We start from the raw sequence: 25539 nt of genomic DNA, 5'->3' as shown, positions 1-25539 counted from the left end.
CCCATGGACAGAGGAGCCTGGTGGGCTATAGTCCATGGGGTTGTGAATAGTCGGACATGACTGAGCGACTTCACTTTCACTTTTCACTTTCATGCATTGGAGAAGGAAATGGCAACCCACTCCAGTGTTCTTGCCTGGAGAATCCCATGGAAGGAGGAGCTTGGTGGGCTGTAGTCCACGGGTCACAAAGAGTCGGACACGACTGAGCGACTTCACTTCACTTCACTTCACTTCGTGACCCTGACCTTGGCTGTGTGACTCGCTTTAGCCGATGGGACTGACACAGTGCTTGTGCCCTGGGGCTCACCCGCTTGAGGTGGTCTTGAGGGCCCTGCCCCACCAGCATGTGAGTAAGCCCTGGGCTAGTTGGGCTGGATGATGGCAGACCTGTGGTCTAGTCACCTTTGTGGCCTCGGCTGACCTGGTAGCTCCCCACAGATTCATAAATAAACCAGCCTGAGACAAGCAAAACTGCTTGGTCAAGCCCAGCCCAAACTCCTAGTCCACTGATTCTTGAGCTGTGCTGTGCTTAGTCTCTCAGTTGTGTTCAGCTCTTTGTGACTCCCATGGACTGTAGCCCACTAGGCTCCTCTATCCATGAAATTCTCCAGGCAAGAATGCGGGAGTGGGTTGCCATGCCCTCCTCCAGGGGATCTTCCCAACCCAGGGATTGAACCCAGGTCTCCTGCATTGCAGGTGGATTCTTTACCAGCTGAGCAAACAGGGCAGTCCAAGAATTCTGGAGTAGGTAGCCTATCTCTTCTCCAGGGGAACTTCCCAACCCAGGAATCGAACCTGAGTCTCCTGCATTACAGGTGGATTCTTTACCAGCTGAGCTACCAGGTGAAGCCCCGATACTTGAGCTAAATAAATGGTTATTGTTTTAAGCTACTGAGTTATGGGGTAATTTGTTACACAGAAAAAGCTAACTGCTACAGGATACTAAACATAATGGAATGTTTTGGGAATTGGCATTTTGTAATTCTAGGGGTCATACACTGAACACTGATTCTTTAAAACTGTGGGTTTAAAAGACAGAGCCTAGATTTATACCTAGTCCAATATATACCTTATTTGTTTTTCTAAAAAAAAAAAAAAGAGCTAATCTACATATTATTAAGTTTAAAATGCAAATATTAGAATAGTATGCTAAGTATGATTCTATTAGATTAAATTTATGCTGTATGTATACACATGGAGATAGTGAAGGACAGGGAAGCCTGGTGTGCTACAGTCAATGGGGTCACAAAGAGTCGGACATAGCTTGGGGACTGAACAACAACAATATACATGGAAAATTCTAAATGAACACTGAAGAAACTGTTAGTCGAAAATATCTCTGGGCCTAGGATAGGGGTTGGAAGAACTTTTTTTGTTTATATTTTGAATTTTTTAGCATGATCACCTGCTAACTTTATAATTTTAAAGATACTGAAATTAAAAAAATAGAAGTCCATCACCAAATGGTTCAAGAGTACCAGCCTAGCTCGAGAACTGTCTTGTTTGTTTCATTTGTACTTTTTTTTTTCCTTAAAAGCTCAGTGTCCAAAATACATCCCATTGTTTCAGGATTTTCATCAGCGTAGGCGTCAGTGAATTGAGTTTTTAATCTGGTAAGCATTTGCTGCATGTCAAAAATACTGGCTTTAAAGAAAGAAAATGCTTATTTATTTAGTTTTGTATTAATTTCTCACCTACTTCCAAGAAATATTTGAAACTCCTAAGGTAACGTGTTAATTAAATGCTGTTAAGGCAGAATTTCTGGCTAAATAAAAGACCTTGTATTACCATAGCGCTACATTTGCAAGTTGGAAAAATAAAGCACCACAAAAATCTGACTTCTTTGAAGGTTCCCGGCTCAGACCCACTGAGTAGGGCTTAAATTAAGACTAGGATCGAATTAACAAAAAGATCCTACTGTATAGTACAGGGAACTATGTTCAATATCCTGTGATAAACTATCATGGAAAAGAATATGTAAAAGAACATATATGTGGTATACTTAGTTGCTCAGTCGTGTCCAACTCTTTACGACCCCATGGACTGTAGCCCACTAGGCTCCTCTGCCCATGGGCTTCTCCAGGCAAGAATACTGGAGTGGGTTGCCATGCCCTCCTCCAGCGGATTTTCCAACGCAGGGATCGAACCCAGGTCTCCCACACTGCATGCCGATTCTTTACCGTCTGAGCCACCAGGAAACCATATATATATATTCTTGGAGGAGGGCATGGCAACTCACTCCAGTCTTCTTGCTTGGAGAAGCCCATGGACAGAGGACCTTGGTGGGCTACAGTCCATGGAGTTGCAAGGAGTCTGACATGACTAAAGTGACTTACACACACACACAATACACATACACACACACACACATATATATCTGAATCACTTTGCTGTACAGCAGAAATTAACACAACACTGTAAATCAACTATACTTCAATAGAATTAATAATAATAATAAAGAGTAGAAAAGGAAAAAAAAACCCCTAAAATCAGGGTGTCTGAACGAGGAGATGAAGACCTTTCACCAGAATGAATAAGACCCAGGCCTTAGATAGTTGGCATTCAGACACAAGGCTGGTTACTCGGTCCTGGTTGCCCATAGGCTGCAGTGACACCTTTGCTTTTGAGTCCCAGGATCCATCAAACCAATGGAGTAAAGAGCCCGAGGGAAACTCTCTGACTCTGAGTCTCTAGGGCTCTCCCAGGTTCTCCTGGGGTCCGTCTAACTACAGGAACATAAGGCATCAGTCATCATAAGATCATGCCATCAGCCTGCCTGTAACACACTTGCTGCAAAGACGCAGTGGGAAACTGACCTTCAGTTCAGGCCATGGAAAAATTCCAGGATCAGGGTTCAAATGGATTTCTCACATACAATACATAATGTGATGAGTATGATTTACAAGAAATAGATTTCATCGTTTAGATGACCAAAGTGCATTTCTCATATCTATTTGGTTTCATCCACGGTTCCTGGCCTACAGCTCCCAAAACTCTCAGAATTTCTTGAGTGATAAGAGCAATGGGAGCATCTTTTGTTAATATTTGGTCTCCTGTCCTCAGTTCCCGAAATCCCTTCAAAGCCATAAAGGCGAAATGGGTGCCTTGTTATTCATAACAAACCCTTCTCCATCACAACTAAGATTATGTTAATGAGGTGACTTTTGGAAAGCACCAAAAGTTGGGGGCTGCCAGGGGAACCAACGGTGCGATTGGATGGTTGATCTTGTGAAAAAGAAATCTTTAGAAGGGGAGGTGGAGAGTGAGCACATGATAAAAAGATTTACACCCACATGGAAATCCATAGTCCTGAGGGTGGGGCGGTGTTGGAAACCATGTGGGTGGAGATCAAAGGCAAGGGGAACAGAAGTCATATTGTTGTCGGAGCATGTTACAGGCTGCCAGACCAGATGGGGGTAATTGATGAAAGGTTCCTGACAGACCACACAACTAGCCTGGAGTTGAGACACCTACTGATGGGGGGGAGGGTGGTGCGCGAACTAGCTGGACAGCTGCTCAGAGTCACCATCAGCTGGAAGCCGAGCGTCTGAACAAACTCTTGACTTACCTTACTGACAGTTTCACCTCCTGTTAAGACTGAGCATTGACAAGGAGAATTGCTACTCTTGAGTTAATTCAAACCAAGAAGGAGGAACTGTTTGATGAGGGAGCGGGACGAGACCTTGGGAGAAGGTGAGTCGGTCTTCTCAGAATAAGTGTGTGCATGCTCAGTCCGACTCTTTGAGAGCCTTTGGACTGTAGCCTGCTAGGCTCCTCTGTCCATTGGATTTTTCCAGGCAAGAATACTGGAGTGAGTTGCCATTTCCTCCTCCAGGGGATCTTCCTGACCCGGAGATCAAACCGGTGTCTCCTGCATTAAAGGCGGATTATTAAGAGCCATGGGGAATGGGCTGCTCAGACTTCGAAAGGCTCGGAACCGTGGTTCTCAGGCTTGAGGGTCATAGACAACATCAAGGGCTGATACAACCCCCACCTCCAACCCACCAGGCTCTGCCTCCAAGATTTTGATTGGGTCTGTTGGGAGCGGGGGTCAGGAATCTCTGTTCTCATTGTGGGGGTGGGGGGCAGAGGGCTCTTTGAGAGAAACAGAGGCTTTCCTCAACTCACAGCTTGAGATGCCACAGCAGCCACTCCGAAAGTTGGAAGGATGCAAAAACGAAATTCCATATCAACCACTACAAAGGAGCTTAAGGAAGATAAAATGATGGACTTGACTAAGCTGCTGCTATGCCAGGAGCCCTGGGGACCTCAGTTTTGTTGCTCATGCCGAAGAGCTGGTGGATAGCCAACGAGAAGCATAAAAACAATAGCAGGGAACAGTACGAGTGGTGTCAGGAAGGCTAAAGAGCGAACTGAGGCTGAAGCCATGCCAGGGCATCCACAAGGACTTTCTAAGTTAAATTCTGGATAGGAGGGTAAAGAGAAAAAGATGCCTGCTCACGGCTTCGGGTGTCCCATGAACAGCCATTCACTCATGACAGAGGAAGTGACTTGCACCCCTTTTTCTCTTTGGCGAATGACAATGACCATTATTAGGCACCTCTCTGTGCAGATATTGCCTCATTTAATCCTCAGAACAACCTTACAAGGTAGGCATTAAAAAAAAATGTTTCAGCTGTGCTGCATGGCATGTGGGCTCTTACTTCCCCAACCAGGGATCAAACCTATACCCCCTTTATTGGAAGGCAGATTTTAAACCACTGGACCACCAGGGATTCCCAAGGTAGGCAGTTTTTGTACCAGTTGGCTTTCTTCTCTTTGGTCCTGGGTGCTGTAGCCTAGATGCTGCTCTGTGCTCTGGCATGGGGCCAGCCAGCTGCTTAGTCCGTTCTCTTTTCCGAGGCCGATTCTCCTCAGGAAGCACCCCAACACCTGGGGGTGAATTCTCCAACCTCCTGGGCTGCTCCGACATGGGGAGCACTGGGCTGGACCCAACTAAGCTCAGTGAGATTTTCTTTCACCTGCTGTTTTTGGTCTTACCTTGGGTTCCCCGCAAAGCAGACTCGAGATAAGGGTTTCAGTGCAAGTTGTTTATTCAGTGCGAGGTGAGTCCAAGAAGCACAGAAATGAGACAAGGAAGGAGGGAAAGCCAGTGATGGGCATTTCAAAGAGCAGATTTCCACTGTGGGCAGGGGGGTGCGGTCCATTGGTGACCTTCTCAGAGACTGTCTGAAATGTGGATCAAAATGGTTCCATTCAGAAGTGAGCATGGGTGCATGCTAAGTCTCTCAGTTGTGTCCAACTCTTTGTGACCCCATGGGCTGTAGCCCACCAGACTCCTCTGTCCATGGAATTCTCCAGGCAAGAATACTGGAGTGGGTTGCCATGCCCTCCTCCAGGGGATCTTCCCCACCCAGGGATCGAACCTGTGTCTCTTATGTCCCCTGCATTGGCAGGCAGATTTTTTCCCATGAGCACCACCTGGGAAGCCCTAAGAGTTGAGAGGGCTGGGCATTTCTCCAACTCCTCCTGGCCTGCGTTGTTGGAGGGCTGCCCTGGATGATGCTAAGTCCCTGGCACCTCCACCCTTCCCAAACCTGGGATCAGCCTTTGCTGCAGCCAGAGGTGGCCCTCAGGCAGAGGGATGGAAAAAGCAGCTGCTGTGTGGACCGCCCCCCACCCCCGCCCTGCCACCCCGTAAGCGGAGGGGATTCAGGCGAGGCGCTGACAGCATCCATGACATTTGCCTTAACTTCAAAGCGTGCTGGGAAAGTTGATCTGGAGGAAGGCGTAGGTATTATTAGGCGCAATTTTGCAGATAAGGAAAAGATTCAGAGAGGTTAAGATGCTTCCAGAGGGTCACACAGGCCCAGTACTGCTTGTCTCAGTGAGTCTAGGGTTCCACCACCCCCTCAACAAACTCACCCTTTACCAGTCCTGAGGATGGCTCAGAACCGGGAGGGGTGGGAAGTCCTTTAGGCCTCAGGACCCCTAAATCCAGATATGCTGTTATAGATGGGCAGTGCTGGGTGTGGTCAAAGGACACTGCCCTCAGGGCAGTAAATTGGTACAGCCACTATGGAAACAGTACCAAGGTTCCTTAAACACTTAAGAATAGAACTACCATCAGTTCAGTTCAGTCGCTCAGTTGTGTCTGACTCTTTGTGACCCCATGAATTGCAGCATGCCAGGCCTCCCTGTCCATCACCAACTCCCGGAGTTCATCCAAACTCACATCCATCGAGTCTGTGATGCCATCCAGCCATCTCATCCTCTGTCGTCCCCTTCTCCTCCTGTCCCCAATCCCTCCCAGCATCAGAGTCTTTTGCAATGAGTCAACTCTTCGCATGAGGTGGCCAAAGTACTGGAGTTTCAGCTTTAGCATCTTTCCTTCCAAAGAACACCCAGGACTGATCTCCTTTAGAATGGACTGGTTGGATCTCCTTGCAGTCCAAGGGACTCTCAAGAGTCCAGCAATTTCACGTCTGGATATTTATCTAAAGGAAATGAAAACTCGGTCTCAAAGTGGTACTGATCTCTACGACCCATGATCACCGCAGTATTATTCCCAATAGCCAAGATAGGGAAGCAATCTTAGTGTCCATCAATAGAAAGTGAAATGAAGTCGCTCAGTCATGTCTGATTCTTTGTGATCCCATGGACTGTAGCCTACCAGGCTCCTCCATCCATGGGATTTTCCAGGCAAGAATACTGGAGTGGGTTGCCATTTCCTTCTCCAAGAGATCTTCCCCACCTAGGGATCGAACCCGGGTCTCCCAAATTGTAGACAGACGCTTTACCATCTGAGCCACCAGGAAGTCCATCAGTGAATGAATGGATAAAGAAGATGTGGCCTGCATGCATATAATGGAACCTTATCTAGCCAGAAAAAAAGAAGGAAATCTTGCCATTGGTGACAACATGCACCTTGAGGGCACTATGCTAAGCGAAATAGGACAGACAGAGAAAGACAGATACCACTGGTATCCTGTATAAGTGGAATCTGAAGGGGAAAGAAAGCCTAACTCTTACAAACGGAGTAGAGAAGTAGTTGCCAGAGGCTAGGAAGAAGGGTGATGGGAAGAGGCTGGTAAAAGGATCCCAACTTTCAGTTATAAGATGAATAAAGTTGGAGGGTCTGCTATAAAGCATGGTGACTACGGTTGGTAACACTGACAGTGTGGTTGAGGTTTGGGGGAAGGATGGAACTCAGATGTTTTCACCAAAATAAAAAAGAGGAAGAGATAGATATGTGAGATGATGGGTATGTTAATTCAAAGTTTGTTTGTCAGTATACTCAGATGGTAAAGCGTCTGTCTACGATGTGGGAGGCCAGGGTTCGATCCCTGGGCTGGGAAGATCCCTTGGAGAAGGAAATGGCAATCCACTCCAGTACTATTGCCTGGAAAACCCCATGGACAGAGGAGCCTGGTAGGCTACAGTATGGGGTCGCAAAGAGTCGGACACGACTGAGCGACTTTACGTTCACGTTCGTACTCAATAATGGGCTTCCCAGGTGGTCCTAGTGCTAAAGAATCCACCTGCCAATGTAGAAGATGGTAGGAGACACAGGTTTGATCCCTGGGTGGGGAAGATTGCCTGGAGGAGGGCATGGCAACCCACTCCAGTATTCTTGCCGGGAGAATCCCATGGACAGAGGAGCCTGGCGGGCTACAGTCCATGGGGTCACAAAGGGTCAGACACGCCTGAACACACATGCACCTGCACACGCACATAGTTAATAATAAAACTGAAATTAAAAAATAAAAAGGACGCTGCTCTGGGACGGGGCTTGCCGTGACCAATTCACTCTCTGAATACCCCTGGGCAAATTATTCAGCCTCTCTGATCTCCAAATCTCTTACCCTTCAAATGAGCCGAGACCAGGCCCTCACGTCTAAGGCCATTCCAGCTCCACAAGTCTATGATTTTATGTGATGTTCAGGGCGATACCGATACTGAGCAGGACCCTGTGGGGCTCTGGGGCACAAAAGCCTTTCTGTGTCCCCCATTTCTTGATTACAGGAAATAAGCTTCTTTCAACCTCCGTGACCTTCCAGGAGTTCCAACAGGCAGGTTCAAACAGATGCTAATTAGAGAAGGGAGGAGATGTGGAGATAAGGGAGGAGCAGCCAGGAAATAATAATGTAGCCTTTGGGGCAGGGTCCCGTTTCCCCCAGAAGGCATACACACAATAGCTTTTTGCAGATACTGAAGCTCCCACCAGGTGGGAGAAGTTAAAGGTATGTTGCTCCCAGGCACGTCCACCCTAGACCAGTTGGAACCAGAGGCTGATAATGCTGATTCTCAATTACCTCACCACCAACTAATCAGAAGAATGTCCATGAGCGGATCACGCCCTTCTCTTTGAACCATTACTATAAAACTCCTTACTACCCCCTCCAGGTGGGGACACGCAGCTTTTGAGGACATTAACCTGCTGTGGCCTCCCGCCTTCCTCTCAAAGCGATAAGGCTATTCTTTTCTGCTTCACGGTGTCCTTCACAAAGGCTGGAGTGGCTTCAGAACTGCATATAATTCAAATGGCACGTGAGGCTCAGCGGTGCAGAACACTGACCCCGGACAGAGCTGACTAGGCCTCAGACAACTCCCGTCAGAGGGACAATTACCTTGGTGGCCTGTCCACAGCCTAGTGTGGCTCTCAGCTTTGTAGGCTCAGAACCTCAGTCTCACCATGGTCCATGCTAGTCAACTCTGGAACCAAGTTAAAGCAAGGCTGCTAGAAGGAGCCAGAAGGTTAAAGCCATCATTTGCAGTCAGAAACTGGTTGACTGGCTGCTGCCATTCGCTAGCCCGGACCCTGCAGGTTGGTCATAGGACTGCCTCATTGACTAAGGCTGGCAGGGTGGCCCAGGGTGGAAGGGTAAGGATTGCCAGGACTTGTGAGTTTACTGGGAATAGGCTGGGATAGCCCGTCCCTAAGGCTCCATGTGTCAGAGGTGACGCCATGTCCTTCACTGATCGATAGTGCTTGAGTGGGTAACCCAACTCCAGTTTCTGCCTCAGTTCCCCTCAGGGTTCAAACAGCAAAGGGTGGGCAACACCCACATTTGGATAATCTGCCTGCTTGCCTGCTCAGTTGCTTGAGTCATGTCCGACTCTTTGGGACCCCATGGACTGGAGCCTGTCAGGCTCCTATGTCCACGGGGTTCTCCAGGCAGGAATACTGGAGTGGGTTGCCAGTTTCTCCTCCAGGTGGGATCTTTTAAGAAAGGCTTATTTCAAAGGTGCTGTTTGCAGAGGAATGGGCTTGAAGCATCCCTCAGCCCAAAGTTACTGAATGGTTAGCAAAACCTAGTTGGAGAAGGAACCTCACGAGGAGCACTGGGGGATCCTTGGTGGCAGTGGGAGAGCCGGGGGAAGAAGTAAGTTGACCCCACTCCTCTCCCCCCAACTACCTTCTGGGGCTGCTCATTGGCTGAACTCCACCAAAGCATGTTGGAAGCCATAAAGATCAGCCTGCCGGGGCCAGCACCAGTAAGGGAGGGAGGAGAATGACTCCAGAGAGAAAAAAGCCAGGCGTCCACCCGATCCCATCCCCCACCCCCATCTTGATGGACACATACTAATTTCCTAACGACTTAAATCAGACTGCTGCCAAGTCTCACTGGCCTGGGCATTCCATTCCTTCAAGGTGACTTCGCTCTGACACATTCAGTGTTGATGGTTTAGATTGCTTCCTAAATACCAGAGTGGGTTGCCATTCTTTCTCCAGGGGATCTTTCCGACCCAGGGATCGAAACCGGGTCTCCCACAGTGCAGGCAGATTCTTTACCATCTGAGCCACCAGGAAGACAGGCTTCCTGTGGGCAAACTTATTTCCCTTATTTTCAATTCTGGTGCGAGGTGTCACTTTCCAGCCCAAGTAACAGGATGGAGGGAGAAAGCTTCACAAGGGGGCATTTGAAAAGGTCTGGAGAACATCAGGGGCTGTGGGGCAGTGAGTTAGCAGTGAAACCAAGCGAAGCTGTGAGCCTTCCAAGGCTGCAGTGGCTCCGAATAGTTTTCCCCCCATGTGGGAGTGCACCCCGTGCCACCAGCTTTTTTTTAACTTTTTGACAATGATGAATTTATGCCAATTTGGTTTCACTTCTATCTATTGCACTGTTCTGAAGCAAATCCCAAACATCCTATTACTTATATGTAACTCTGTGTGTGTGTGTGTGTGTGTGTGTGTGTGTGTGTGAATGTTAGTTGCTCAGTCGTGCCTGACTCTTTGCGACCCCGTAGACTGTAGCCTACTAGGCTCCTCCCTCCATGGGATTCTCTAGGCAAGAGTACTGGAGTGGGTTGCCATTTCCTTCTCCGGGGGATCTTCCCAACCCAGGGATCGAACCCGGGTCTCCTGCATTCCAGGCAGACGCTTTAACCTCTGAGCCACCAGGGAAGCCCAGGGATCTCTGTACATATCTCTAAAAGATAAAGGCTCTTTTCCTAATGTAACTATATTATTTAACAATTACCTGTTAATATTTTCAAGTATCTAGTCAGCGTTCCAAGTTTAATTGCTTCATACATCTCAAAGGTGTTTTTTTTAAGTTTAGATTGGTGAGAGAAGGCTTAACAACTTTCCTTGACTACGTCACACGCTAGCTATGATCCTGGGTCCTCCTGCCTCTTGGAGTCAAGAATCTTGAATGTGTAGTCCACACCAGCTGACTCAATTTCCTTCTCTTTTGTTTACTTCTCATCTCACTGACATCTAGTCCCAAGCACTGCCACATTTCTGAAACTGCTTGGTCCAAGCTCAAAGTTGACCCTCTTTGCCAAAGCCAAGCTTCCCTTTTCTCTCCTTCTCCTATGTATTTTGACCCTAGTTTAGAGTCTGGTCTTAGTTCAAGGATGGGAGAAAATGATGACTTGATCTGGTTCAAGGTTGTTTTTAGTTTGGTTTCCTTCTAAAGCAGCAACCAAACTATACAAAGGATCAAAGCAAGATGCTGATACCAGTGGGTGGGTGGTTCCCTGCACCTCTGTGGGGGCTCCCAAGCCATGGGCACCCTTGGATGGGTAGGGACAGTGAATGGAGAATGGAAGAGAACCAGTAAGGCGACTCACTGCAGTGGGCAACTGGAGCTCAGTCCCCTCTGGGCCCTCGAAGAACCTGTGTGAGATCCAGCTCAGAACTGAGAAGGCTGAGGGATTTACCTGATGGTTGCTGCTCCCCACAACCACCTCCCCAAACTTGGGGGTTTCAGCGTCTACCTTCCAACCCATGCCTGTACTTGGCTAAACAGTCTCCTATGGGGCCAGAGAAAGTCCCACGACACGGGGAGACAGGCACTCAAGGCAGAAGCTGGCCACGTGCCCAGAGGCTCCCAGCCGCAGGTGTTCTCAGAGAAGGTATAAAGGGAGGGGCATCGACAGTGTGGGCAGCACCTGTTTCTCTTCCGCTCCTTCAAAATCTCTCTTCCCACCGCCTCTGTGAACCACTCTCTTCTGGTTTCCCATCTAGCTGACTGCTTCTTCCCAGGACTCTTCAGATTCCTCTCTTCCCCACAACTTCATGCCTAAATGTGAAACTGGTACCCACTGAGCCTGGTTAGACCTCTCACTCCACACTTCCTCCCTGAGGGCACTCAAACCCTAACCTTACATCTAGGGCTGCAATCTTCACTTCTTTGCTGCTGACTCCCAAATCCATGTCTGAAGTACAGAACATTTTCAGTTACAATCCAACCCTTCACAACGAATTTCTCCACTTGGCATCTCTGTTCTGGGATACTTCACAGCCTTTTCAACGTATATGCCAGACTGAACTGATTAACTGCCACCCTCGCTTCCAGCAAACCTGTTCCTCTGTATTTCTGGTCTCTGTGAATGGCACCATCATCCCTTCAGTCTCCCAAGCCTGAAATTCAAAACCCATTCGTGGAGTCCACGTGGATCGCAGCTGGAGGGCAAGGGGCTGAAAGCCGGCGGTGGCCAGGAGCACCCTTTCCCAGGTGCGGGGGTCCTGGGCTCCTTGACTTCCTCCTGTGGGTGTGGACTTGCATGCGGCGAGATGGACACCCCCCCTCCCACCCCCGACCTCACTCTGAGTTTCAGACTCTGATTCTGATGACTCTCTTGTCACAGATAGAGAGTTGCAGGAAGTGTTTTCCTGAGGGCTTCTGAAGCCAGGCCTCAACATGGTGCTACAGGGGCTGAAGAAGGCCTTGAACACCGTGAATGGCCTGAAGCAGTGTATGGCTGAAATAAACAAAAAAACAAACCAAAAACCCATTCGCGTCAGACACTGTTGGTTGCCTGACCCAAACTGCATAACTGATAATGAATCACATCATGGGGAACAGGGGCCATAGTTCTGGCTGATGAGCTGTAAGCAGGCATCTCTGATGTGGGTTCCTGGGAAGGTTTTTGTCTTCCTGATACACATGTTGCCCTTTCCCCTTCTTCCTGCTGGAATGTAGACGAAAAGGCAAGAGAAGTTGCAGTCATATTGTAATCATGAGGGAAGGGCCAAGAGAGTCACAGAGTCTAAGGTGCTGATGTTCTTGGACTGATATTTGCTCACCTCCTCTCTTCTTATGGTTTGAGTAAAATCCATCTTATTTGTTGAAGCCTCTGTAGTCAAGGTTTTTTTTGATACATTTAGCACTGCACACATGTACCACTTGGATTCTCCCTTTAACATGGAGGCACTCATTTCTGCAGCTGTTGAGAGTATTGAGTGCCGGATGTCACCCAGTCCAAATATTTCATAATTTCCATAATTTCTCCCAACATTCCACTGCCTGATTTAGCCTTCTTTCTTTCTGTAGTTTACTTATCTGAGTTTCTCACTGGGCTGTAAGTTTCTGAAGGACAAGACCATCTCTTCCATGACTTTGTCCCTTTGGTATCTCACACAGGGGCCGGCACATAGCCCACTTCTGTGTTTCATGATCTTTCACACTCCAGATTATTTTCTTCAGAGTGTGTCCAGTTTGCCAAATGACTTTTTCAAAGTGTGACTTTCAGAAGTGAGCTGAATATTTCAGGAGTGGTCTTGATAAGAGTAGGGTGGTATGGGACCATCCCTTCCCTTTTTAGAGACATTTCCATCTGTCTTTTTAATTTTTCCAGTCACTGTATCCTACTCTTTACTCAGACTGAGCTCACTATTCATTACAGTCTTTTTTTTTTATTTTTTAAATCTGAGATGTTGCTAAACCACATTGCTCACATCCTATACCCCAACTTTTGTTTTCTGGAACAAGGATAGAACTTTAGATTTTTTCCTGTTTAATGTCACCATTCGCACCAGTCCTGATGTCCAATGCTACTTTACACCAGAACTGAACCTGACTTTTACATTGTTATTTTAATATTTTGATTTAATTTACTACAATTTCTGCAAATCATCTCAATACCTTTATGGAAGAGGAGGAGAAGGCATATATTAATAAATAAATAAATAAGTACCATCTTGATAGACTCGCTTTATTGTTACAGTCTGTTGAAACATAATTGAAGTCCAAGTAAATTATCTGCTTGGTAGATTAACTACTCTACCAGCTTGCGGGCAACCAGGAATTTGATGGGTGTGTGTTTTCCACCAGTCCACCTGCTCCATGCATAAAATTGTTGAACAGGCCTGACGAAAGAGGCCTGGAGGGGAATCTGAAAGTGTATCAGCTACTTTGGATTTTATGAGATTTAACTGAAGCCTCCGTCCCTCTCGCCCCCGGGCCCCACCACCTGGTTTCAGCAGGGCTGCCTGTAAGTGAGGGCAAGAGATGGTCAGAGGGGGACCCAGAGAGGCTTGTGCGTATCACTTCTTGTCCTCATACCAAATCCAAATCATTTCTTTTTGGATGACCTCCTCTTGAATACACTCAGTACCTTCTGGAAAACAGGCTGGTTCTTGGGCCCAGACATGAGTTATTGCTAGGCTGAGAGGATGGGGTGGCCCTCATCACTTCGGCTCCACAGGCGCTCCCTGGCTGGCGCGTTCTCTTGGTTATGATGCAGTGATGCTGGGCATACTTTTTATGACTGTGTGTTTTCTCTTTCTTCCAGCATTAAAATTTTATTCACCACATGTCAACCTGCTTATTAAGAAGTTCCCAGGTGCTCTTACCTCAGCTGCGTGCCTGCCATCAGCTCTGGCCGCTACTGTTTTCTCATCTATTACGCATTGTACGTGCTGAACCGCCTCAGTTGGGTCTCAGAAAATGCGCAGCAGGCAGAGGAAAAGGTCTCAGCATGCAACATACTCAACTTTTCTGGGAGTGTGGGTGGCATCCACTTACCTCATCTCTTTTCTTTCCATCCCTCCCCCTAGACGAATTGGGCTGCCCCTCCCCCCCCCACTCATGTTCACCCCCAGCTTCGGCCACTTTCCCAGTAACTCACTCCCTATGTTAATTTGTCTTCCACTCCAGTGGGCAAACCTCAGGGTTAACCCCCCTACTCCTTTTCACATCAGGGACTGACCTTTACCTCCCTCCCCTGCCCTTCCTCCTCTGAAAGAAGGAGCGCTTAACCTTTTTCGAGCTACGCACTCCTGTGTCCTGCTTAACCGGAATTGGGAATTACTGCAGGCTCTCCTTAAAACGCAGATTGATTCAGTAGATCTGGGTGGGGCCGAGATTTGCATTTCTAACGAGCTCCCGGGCGCTGCTGCTGTTCCCTGGACCGCATTTTGAGTTGCCAGGTCTGGGGGATTTCAAGATTGTAGGTGGTGGGGGATAGGGTGGATGGATTGGCGCTGCACTTGAAGCCTGCTCCCTCTTCGCCCCACCACCCCAAGCGCCAGGGAAAACCTGCGCCCACATTTGATGCATAAACAGAACCCCGCAGGCGCAGAGCATCACAGGTGCCCGCTGCAATTCATCAGCTCCCAACAAATGCTTCTTTATAATCGGGAAATAGAAACCCTCTCTGGCCGAGCGGGGAACGCTGAGCGCGTTCCTCCCACCTTTCCGGGCCGCTGCGCAAGGGCGGACTCCAGGCGGGGCGGCTTCATAAACCAGAGGAAAAGAGACGAAACAATTAAACCTAGCGAGTCAGGATTGCTCCAAGGAACAGGCTTTCAAAGGCAGGGGAGTCTGGCTTTTTTCCAGGTTGTGGGATCAGCCAAAGGGCGCGGGCCTCCTTCTCTCAGCGTGACAGGTGCGCCGGAGGCAGGCTCTGGGATCCAGGCTTGCCCATGGCCCAGCGTCCCGTGAGAGTGAAAAAGGATCTGCGTCTGGTAGGGTAGCACACCCTGCGATCCCCACGTAATAGGAAAACACAGAGAAAAGCCATATTCCTTTCAGTCCAGCCATGGAGCTGTGCCTGCTCCCTGACTCTTCAGAGTATAGTTGTAGAATCACACTTTCTGGAGATGTCCTGCCCTGTTCAGCTATCTTCCTTCCATCCATCCTTTCTTCCTCCCTCCATTCTGTCCTCTCTCGCTTATTTTGAGGCCTTTCCCTTTAACCTAAATAGTTATTTTGCTCATTGAATCCAGAGCTAGATACCTGACATGCTAAGTTGCTCAGTCGTGTCTGACTCTTTGCAACCCCATGGACTGTAGACCGCCAAGCTCCTCTGTCCATGGGATTCTCCAGGCAAGAATACCAGAGTGGGTTGCCATTCTCTTCTCCAGGGAGTCTTTCTGACCCAGGGATCGAACTCATGGTTCTTGCATCTCTTACATCTCCTGCATTGGCAGGCAGGTTCTTATATTTTTAAAGTCAGATAGATGCCATGAGGTCCCAATTTCTGACCTAATTACAGGCACTGATCACAGATTTGAGTGGTTAAAAAAAATTCTTTTAAAGAAAGACGGAAATTGTCTTAAAGTGGTGTTCTCCAAGTGTGGCCCCAGAAGCAGCAGCATCAACATGGCCTGGGGACTTGTTAGAGACACAGGTAAGTTCTCTGATCCTTACCCCAGACCTGCCGAATCTAGCCACCTTGGGGTGGGGCTGGGCCCTCTCTGTTTTAAGGAGTCCTCCAGGTGGAAGTTTGAGAAGCACTCCTCTAAAGAAAGAAATAGGGAGCCCAGACCCAAGGTCTCCATAATGGATGGGGCAGAGAGCTGGAGAGCAGAGGGGAATCAACATGCTGCCTTCTGGGCTGGTGGGGCAGGGAGACTTGGGTCTCAAAGATGCCCTGTGCAGACTAGCCTGGGTTGCAGCAAATGGGTGGAAGCTGCAGAAAGGCCACTTCTTCACAGGAGCCGTTCCTTGTGTTCTATTTTGTCCCTCATGCTCCCACACTAACTGCCAGGAAACTTGACTGTCTACTTTGTGCTAATAAGCTGCCTTGGTTCTTCTAACATGCTGAACATGATAAGAGCACGGAGGGATGAAATATCTGGAGTAGTTAAGTAATCAAGGCAGGAGTAATTAGGTAGACTAAACCCCAACAGAAATAATCCATCTTTTGGAAAGAAATGACATTTTGAAAAATTTAGAAATCTTCATCAAGCTATTATGCGGCTGAAATATATAAGCACTTTGCATTCTGTTTTCTTTCTCTGCAACACGCAACACATGTGAGAGTAATTAAGGGATTTCACTCTGTCCTGAGCACTTCATCTCAATGATGGTGGCTCTGGACACTGGAGACTAATATAAATAACTCATCAATTATCTTTCCGAAGTGTCTATAGGTTTAAAGAGAATATGGTTTTATATCCAGGTATGGCAAAGAGTTTTGCTAAATGTTACAGGCTTTTAGGAGGTTTGCATTGAGGTATGAGGAGGGGAAGCAAAACATGTCCCATTTCAGAAGTTTCCACAAACTGTGAGGGCTTCTTTTCTTCTCTTGTTCCTCCTGCTTCATCACTTGATGTTTGTGATTAACCTGCTCAGTGAAATATGGGCACTCTTGCCCTGGAATGCGGGAGAAGATTTTAGCAGATTATATCCTCCTGTGAAAAATGGCCTTTGTCATCAGTGACCGCGAGAGGACACCGCGGTGTGCGCAGATGTATGGATTAGCAAGGGACACCCGTGGTGCCGTAAAAGATAAGAGAGTGCTGGGCTTGGCTTTGAGAGTCCATCTGCGTGTCCTTGAGAATGGGGGAGCCTCGGTTTCCTCATCTGTACAGTAAGCAGGGGAGGGGGTCCACTCAAAGTCCTTTGGGTGCTTTTTAGCCTTGATTTTACCAAGATGAATTGCAGGCATTAAAAAAATCTCTCCAAAATTGCCCGAAAAGGAAAAAATCACAGGAACGTAGTCTCTTGCTTCTCATGGGAGTCTGGGTGTGGGGTTGTCGGGATGGCGCACCCTCCCACCTCTTTCGGAAGCTTCCCTGTGCATTTTCTTGGCTGGGCTTTCACTGTTCCTGCCACAAGTTTGACATCGCTGCACAAAGATCCACCTGGCCTTAGGAAGCTGCTGTGGTGCGGAGCACACATTCCCAGGCATGGCTTGGAACAGCTGAAGCGTAACTTCCCCTGATGTGCTACAGGAATTTAGAGCGGAACAAGCCAGGGCCTTTGGACCTGGATTCGCCACTTTGGGATGCCATCTCCGCCCCTCCCCCTGGCTCTGGGGGTCACCTGAGGTCAGAGATCCTTCTCCCAAGGTGCCTCTTTATGGCTGGACTCTCCCTGGTGACAGGGGCAGAGGCATCTCGCTGAATCCCACACCAACCGTCAACACGTCTGGTAATGTTCACAAGAGACCTAGTGGTCTCAGCCCACTTTTCAACAAGATTTAATAGCACAAGACGATTGTGAGGCCTCAAGCTACCGGGAAGAGACGTGTTTGCAAATCTGTGGTTTGGAGAAAGCTGCGCTCAAAACAACTATTCAGATTTTAATTTACAGCCTGCGGATTTGCAGGGAAGAAGATTTCTGGTAAGATGGCAATTAATGGGATTTTATCCCCAAGCCTAGTTCATTTCTTGCCTTTTAACTCCTTTGCCGCTGTCTCTTTGAACCACTACCTTGGCTGGCAGGATCATTTCACCTATGAATGAGGTCATGCATTCATTCAACAAATATCTATGAAGCAGAGACCATGTACAGGCATTGGACTAGGTTCTGGGAGTGATGGATGAATAAGACTTCCATCTCTGCCCTTGAGGAATGAGGTGCCTAGTGGGGAGAGATGAGCATTATAAGCACAAGGTTCGTACTAGAAACATGGTGGCTGCCACAGCTGGAGAGAAGTCTTGGTTGCAAATCTGTAGTTCAATGACCAAATCCCAGCCCCCAGATTGGTTTTCCTTGGACTGTGGAGCCTTAACAAAAATGTAGCCAGCATTTGGATATACTGAACAATTTCCCCAAATAGATCACGACTTTGGCTTCTCTTGAATCATCTGAAGATCGGGCAATTAGGGGCTTGTGTTTGGAGACAAGAGCACAAGTGATGCTGAATACTGGCTGCCCCCTTTTGATGGGACTTGCACTTGTCCAGCTAGTCAGAGTGACCAGGGTGCCCACACCGTTCATCTGTGCCCTTTCTCAGCCCATCTCCTCCTGGCAGTCGGTAGTGTTCGAATGGAGGGGCAGAAAGGGACGAATTCCTTCACTAGGTAGGGCAATATCCATGTGGCATCGTCCCAGGTGCTTGACTGAGGTCCACAAGCTCCTCAGTGACCTGGCCCCCTTTTTTTCTGGCTGTTTCTAGTAGTCTCTCCCAAGCACCCAAATCTGTCTCCTATGACCACTGGCACTTCTGGGAATGGACCCTGCTGTTTTGTATCCCAGAAGCTGTTCTGTCTACTTGGCAAAACTGCAGCCACGTGTGCATATTTAAGTTACAGGGAATCGAAACAAAATAAAATAAAGTTTTATTCCTCAGCCTCACTAGCCACATTTTGAGTGTTCATTTGTGACTGCCTACCATTTTGGATGGCACAGATACAGAATATTTTCATCACTGAAGAAAATTCTAATGGACAGCATGGTTCTGGAGTTTTGCTTCAGTTGATACGCTCTCTCCTTTGAATGAAATCTAATGCCTTGTGTGCTAGAGGACACCCTTCTTTGAAGAGACCATCTAAGTGTCCTCTCTTCTTGGAAGTCTCCCCAGGCATCTCCTTCTAGGTGGACTTGCCCAAAGCCACCTCTCTGTTTCTGATATTTCCCCCTTCCATATTTATCACAGTACAAAAAATACCTGATTCTGACACCTGCAACTTCCTGTGGGTACAGGCTGTGTTATTCATGGCTTGTTTGATCTGGAACTTAGCCCAGAGGTAGTTCCACGGGGCCATGATAGATGTCCCATGAATGTTTCGGGAGTGACTGAGTGGGTGTCTGGCATTCCAGGCAGTGGGCAGTGCTGCAACCTATGGCAGAAGCAAGAACCAGGGGACAGAGGGAGTGAGATGGCACAAGGTCTTTGCTGATCAGTCTGGTGGTCAAGAGCTTGGGGGCACGGTTGCTGGGACTGAGACTTGGCCACCCCCAAAGGAACACCTGACGTCCCAGACCTGTCAGCCAGGTGAGGATGCCCGAGAACTCTTTTTTACAGGCTCAGCCTTGGGTGGAACTCACATTCACAGCAGTTTCCAAGTCGAGGGAGCTGTTTCTGCAAACCTCTCAGACGTCAGTGTCTTGCAACATTGAGCAATGACCAGTCAGCCTTGTGGGGATGAACTCAGAGTCCTTATTTATCAACTCGTCTTTTTTTTTCCATTCCCTTCTCTGTTTCCTAGTCTGTCTCACGGGCTCCTTCCTGCCAATCCGTTGACCCTCACTAGCCGCCAAACACAGGCAATTTATACCACCACTGTTTACACCTCAGGGTAGCTGGGCTTTTAAGGCCAAAGAATTATGACAAATAACAGAAACAGAAACAGCTATTAAAAATAGGATTTAACAATTATAAATAATGAGGAATGGTAGGATGGGCCACTGTGGCTCTGCTTCGTTGTGGGCAGGGGTTGAGTTAGTTTCTTCATGGGAAGGGATTCCAATGTTGCATTCTAGACCTCAGGTCAGGAAAGGTGATGATGATGGTAATATGTCAAGGCAGAAAGCTTGAAAGATGAGTGTGTGTGTGTGTGTGTGTACTTGGGGATACTTTGGGGCTTTTTCATCTTGAAATGGCCAATTTTCTCAAATTTGGCTAGAGATACAAAGAAATAGGCATTTCTATGAAAATGCAATATATGTGGACTTCCCTGGTGGTTCAGTGGTTAAGAATCCACCTGCCAATGGAGGGGACACAGTTCGATACCTGGACCAGGAAGATTCTACATGCTGTGGCGCAATTAAGCCCCTTTGCTACAACTACTGAGCCCGAGCTCTAGAGACTGCAAGCTACAACTACTGAAGCCTGTAGGCTCTAGAGTCTGAGAGCCACAAATACTGAAGCCCACGCACCTAGAGCCTGTGCTCCGCAACAAGAGAAGCCACCACAATGGGAAGCTCCGCGCATTTCAGCTAGAGCGTAGCCCCCACTCTCTGCAACTAGAGAAAGCCCACGCACAGCAACAAAGACCCAGTGCAACCAAAATAAAGAAATAAAATGCAATGTCTGTTGTTTTCAACTGGCTTCCCTAGAAATGGAGTTTGAGCTAAAGATAGGTAGGCTGAAGGTTTTGTTTTTTTTTTTAATCAAGATGGCTTTATCGAACCATGGTTTATATACTGTAAAATTCACCTGTTTGAAGCATATGTTTCAAAGATATTTTTGTTAAATTTAACTGGTTGTGCAACCATCACCACAATCTAACTTTAAAACATTTCTAATCACCCCAAGAAGACCCCTTATGTCCCCTAGTGGTCATTGTCCATTTCCATCCCCAGCCCCAGGCAATCATTAGTCTACTTTCTGTCTCTATACATTGGCCTTTTCTGGATATTTCACGTGAAACGGATTACACAGTATGTGGTTTTCATATCTGGTTTCTTTTATTACGTATAATGTTTTCAAGCATCATCCATGTTGTAACATGTATCCATGCTTTGTTCCTTTTCATAGCTGAATAATATTCCATTGTATGGATATACCACATTTCATTTATCTGTTCCTCTGTTTATAGATGTTTGGGCTGTTTCCACTTTTGGCTATTATGAATAATGCTTTTATGAACACCTGTGCACAAGTCTTTGTGTGGACAGACATAAGTTTTCATTTTCTCCTGGGTATTTACCAAGGAGTGGAATTGCTGGCTTATGTGATAAATTTATGTTTAACTCTTTAAGAAACTGCCAAATTGTTTTTTGAAGTGGCTGCACCATTTCTATTTCTACCAGCAGACTATGAGAGTCCCAGTTGCTTCATATCCTCACTAACACTTGCTAGTGTCTGTCTTTTTGATTCCAGCCATCCTAGTGGGTGTGAAGTGGTATCTTATTGTCAGTTTGATTTGCACTTCCCCAGTGACTAATGCTGTTGAACATCTTTTCATATGGCTTATTAGACATTTGTATATCTTCTTCAGGCTTCCCTTGTGACTCAGCTGGTAAAGAATCCACCTGCAATGCAGGAGACCTGGGTTCGATCTCTGGGTTGGGAAGATCCCCTGGAGAAGGGAAAGGCTACCCACTCCAGTATTCTGGACTAGAGAATTCCATGGAGTGTATAATCCATGGGGTCGCAAAGAGTTGGACATGACTGAGTCACTTTCACTTTCGCTTTTTTGAGGAAACTGCTGTTCAAATGTGTTGGATCATTAAAAAAAAAAGTGGGCTCTTTGTTTTCCTATTACTGAGTTTTAAGAGTTGAAAATAATATTTTTTGTATGTAAGATATATGATTTGCAAATATGTTCTCCCAGTCTGTGGCTTTTTATTTACTTAATGGTATCTTTTGAATTGCACATGTTTTAAAATCTAATGTATTCCAATTTACAAATTTTAAAATTTTATGCTTCTCGTGTCATATTTAAGAAAAGACTAATTGAAGTCTACAAAGATTTAGTCATATGTTTTCTTCTAAAAAAGTTTTGTAATTTTAGGTCTAACATTTAGATCTACAATCTATTTTGAGTTAATTTTTGTGTATAGATGGTAAGATATAAGATCTAAATTCATCTTTTTGCATGGGTATCCAGTAGTCCCCACGTCATTTATTGAAAAGATTGTCCTTTCCTACTGAATAATCTTGGTACCTATGTTGAAAGTTAACTGACCATAAATATAAGGATTTTTTTTCTGGACTTTCGCTTCTGCTCCATTGGTTCAGTTCTGCTCCGTGTATCCATGTATACTGGCAAACCTCTCAGAAGTTTGATATATCCTTACGCCAGTAACCCACTATTTGGATTACTATAGCTTTGTAAAAGTGAAAGTGTTAGTTGCTCAGTTGTGTCTGACTCTGCAGTGCTATGGACTGTAGCCTTCCAGGCTCCTCTGTCCATGAAATTCTCCAGGCAAGAATACTGGAGTGGGTAACCATTCCCTTCTCCAGGGGATCTTCCCGACCCAGGGATTGAACCTGGGTCTCCTGCATTGCAGGCAGATTTTTATGGTCTGAGCCACCATAGCTTTGTAGTGTATTTTAAATCAAAAAGTGTAGGTCCTCCCACTTTATTCTTTTCAAAATTGTTTTGGCTGTTCTGACTCCTTTACATCTTCATATACATACTGGGACTGACTTGTTAGTTGCTGCATGCGATAGATTTATTGGTAATGTCTTGGGAGAGGCACCTGCAAGGAAGTGAGGGATGCAGGATGGTGAAGCAGTTGCAACTGAGGCCTCAGCGGATATGGGAGCATTGGAGCTGGGGTGGCCCTTCAGAATTGTCCCAAATTGAGGTGAGGGGGCCAGGCCTTTGTACCCCTATATCAGCCAGGGATGGCTGAGGGCATCTCCTGGGAGAGAGGGCATAAACTTGGGCAGGGCAGTTTCTTGTGACTGAGGGCAGTGCCCAGTGAAGAACCCAGCTGTGAGTGACCAACAGCTGATATTCCCAGCCAGTGGGGGATGGATGTGTTGGCCCTGACGTGGAGTGTCACGAGTCCACAGTATCCCCTAAGTCTACCCCTGTGCTTCTCCGATTTACTTGCTTCTTAGGTGAGTTTGCCCCATTTGGGAAGCCTTTCTCCAGGATTCTAAGTGGTATTATTTCCTGAGAAACTTAGAAAAGAAGAGTTGATTGACCTTGTGGCCCCATCGATGCTCACCACCCTCACCTCTATCACACATTCAAGACTTCCCTTACACTCGGCTAGCACCTCTGCTAATTCTAGGCAGTTTCCCCACTGGAGTAAGCTAGACTCTCACTATATATGGGTCTGGGCCTCTGGTTACCATGCTATTCTCTGGCTATGGCTGCTGCATTTGTCGATTTACCATTAAAATTAGACGTAGAAGCACCAAAAAGAGATTTTAGCCAATGAGACTTAAGTACTAGATGGATCAACCTTAAGATTCTAGAATGTGTGATGCTGGTCCATCAGCATACCTGGGCCCTCCACAGTTAGCACTGCCCCAGCTGGTAAGCCAGAATTTGCTGATTCTGTTCTCACTGGTGAGAGAGACTTGAGACAGGAGATTCCAAAGCACAGGGAGCTGCAGCCAGTCATCTCCAATAGCAACTCATAAGGAGCCCACACAGAATCTAGAATGATCTACATCAGACCCAGAAAGTCAGCCCTTCTGTGGTCACTGAAGATGAAATCAAATTAAGCAACAATCATAACACAAACCTTACGTTTATTTGTTTTCATTTTCAAATCAATCACCTGGGCTTTACTTAATGTTATTGTATAATATATTGTATAAAATAATATATTGTATAACATCAAGGCTATGGCCTTCCCAGTGGTCACATACAGTTGCAGGAGCTGGACCCTAAAGAAGGCAGAGTGCCAAAGAATTGATGCATTCAAACTGTGGTGCTGGGGAAGAATCCTGAGAGTCCCTTGGACAGCAAGGAAATCAAAACAGTCAATCTTAAGGGAAATCAACCCTGAATACTCATTGGAAGGACTGATGCTGAAGCTGAAACTCCAGTATTTTGGTCATCTGATGCAAATAGTTGACTCATTGGAAAAGTCCTTGATGCTGGGAAAGATTGAGGGCAGAATCAGAAGAGGGTGTCAGAGGATAAGATGGCTGGAAGGCGTCACCGATGCAATGGACATGAACTTGGGCAAACTTCGGGAGGTGAGGGACAGAGAGGCCTGGCGTGCTGCAGTCCATGGGGTCGCAAAGAGTTGGACACGACTGGGCGACTGCACAACAACAACAATTGTATAATATGGGCTTCCCAGGTGGCTCAGCGGTAAAGAATCCACCTGCCAGTGCAGGAGGCTCAGGAGATGTGGGTTTGATCCCTGGGCTGGGAAGATCCCTTGGAGGAGGAACTGGCAAGCCACTCCAGTATTCTTGCCTGGGAGATGCCATGAACAGAGGAGCTTGGTAGGCTACAGTCCATAGGGTCGAAAAGAGCTGGACACGACAGAGCACACACACGCACTGGCAGATTATGGTGCACCTACAAGACAGCTCTGGCCAACAGCAGCCACAGACACCAGTGTGTCCCAAGAGGCTGAAAGTATTTACAATGTAGTCCCCTAAGCTTCTGGTTTAGGAGGCTAGGTGTGCAACTAGTCTGACACTGGCTACTGCAACAAATCCAAGATCTCTGTGGCTTAACAGTTACAACAGTAAAGGGTTACTTCCTGTTCATGTCCCAGTCTAGTGCAGGTGGGGGCTCTGCCCCAGGCAGCCATTCAGGGAGCTCATTGCAGTAGATGCTAATAGGTATTTTCTCAATTTCCCCTTTATCAGTCTGGTATGCCCATCTTGCACCTGTTGTAAAAGTTGGATGCTGATTGCTATTTGCCCTGAGTCGACAGGCAGATACTCCCCCCAGAAATGCTGGAGAGGGCAGGCAACCCCTGGAGGTAGCCCGTAGCCAAAGATTGACTGACCCAGAAGACAGATGTCTGGCTCCATGGCCTCAAGTGGACACAGCTCCGTGGAGACATTCATCTTCCTGAGTTCCCTGGGGGATCAGAGCTAACCGTCATCCCAAACTACGTGTTGCTGAGATTCTTCCTTTAACTTATCCTGCTTCTCTCTTTGTAGGTTTCACCTGGGAGCATTCTGTCACATAGTCCCTTGCATCGGAATCTCCATCTCAAGCTCTGCCTTTAGGGAACCTGACCTAGCTTCTAACATGCTTTAGCACTGCCATCTTCAAAATGTGCCTTCAAGGTCACTCTGCCATCATCCAGCAAGCAGATAGGAGCGAGGGAGAGAGAGAGAGAAGGCACTCTCCTTCTTTAGTACCTCATCCTTTTTGCTCACAGTTGATTGTTGGAAGCTAGTCTCTCATCAAGATAAAAAGGGGCTTCAAAATTAGTTTAACTGCGTGCCCAGGAGAGGAAACAGTTTTGGTGAGCATCTGGCCCATCTCTGCCCCAAGGCGTGTGTCTGAAGCCATTCCAGAGTGAAATCTCAGATCCAGACGATACTGTGAGAGCAGGTCACAAGGCAGAACACGATGACTTTCTCCATGAGTGGAACAGCCACGGGGGCTCTCACATCCTTGAGTAATCTTCTCTTGTTGGCCTTCCCAGCTCTTCTTTAAGGGTGGCAAGCATGATGGAATCACCTCCCCAGCACCTAGCCCAATGCGTGGCACACAGAGGGAAGTTAATAGACGTTTGGTGAATAAAACTGCTGTTCGTTAGGGCAGTTAGCAACCACAAAGGTTTG

General features: G+C 47.2%; 1 non-coding gene across 1 annotated transcript; it reads right to left on the bottom strand.

Moving 5' to 3' along the window:
- Positions 1 to 10297: 10297 nt before the first annotated feature.
- Positions 10298 to 10369, bottom strand: TRNAS-GGA (transfer RNA serine (anticodon GGA)). The gene has a single exon. It is a non-coding gene; the product is annotated as a tRNA-Ser (tRNA).
- Between the last annotated feature and the right edge of the window lie 15170 nt (positions 10370 to 25539).

Source organism: Ovis aries, chromosome X (assembly GCF_016772045.2).
Source record: "Ovis aries strain OAR_USU_Benz2616 breed Rambouillet chromosome X, ARS-UI_Ramb_v3.0, whole genome shotgun sequence".
NCBI lineage: Eukaryota > Metazoa > Chordata > Mammalia > Artiodactyla > Bovidae > Ovis > Ovis aries.
This window is presented reverse-complemented; position numbering and strand designations above follow the sequence as displayed.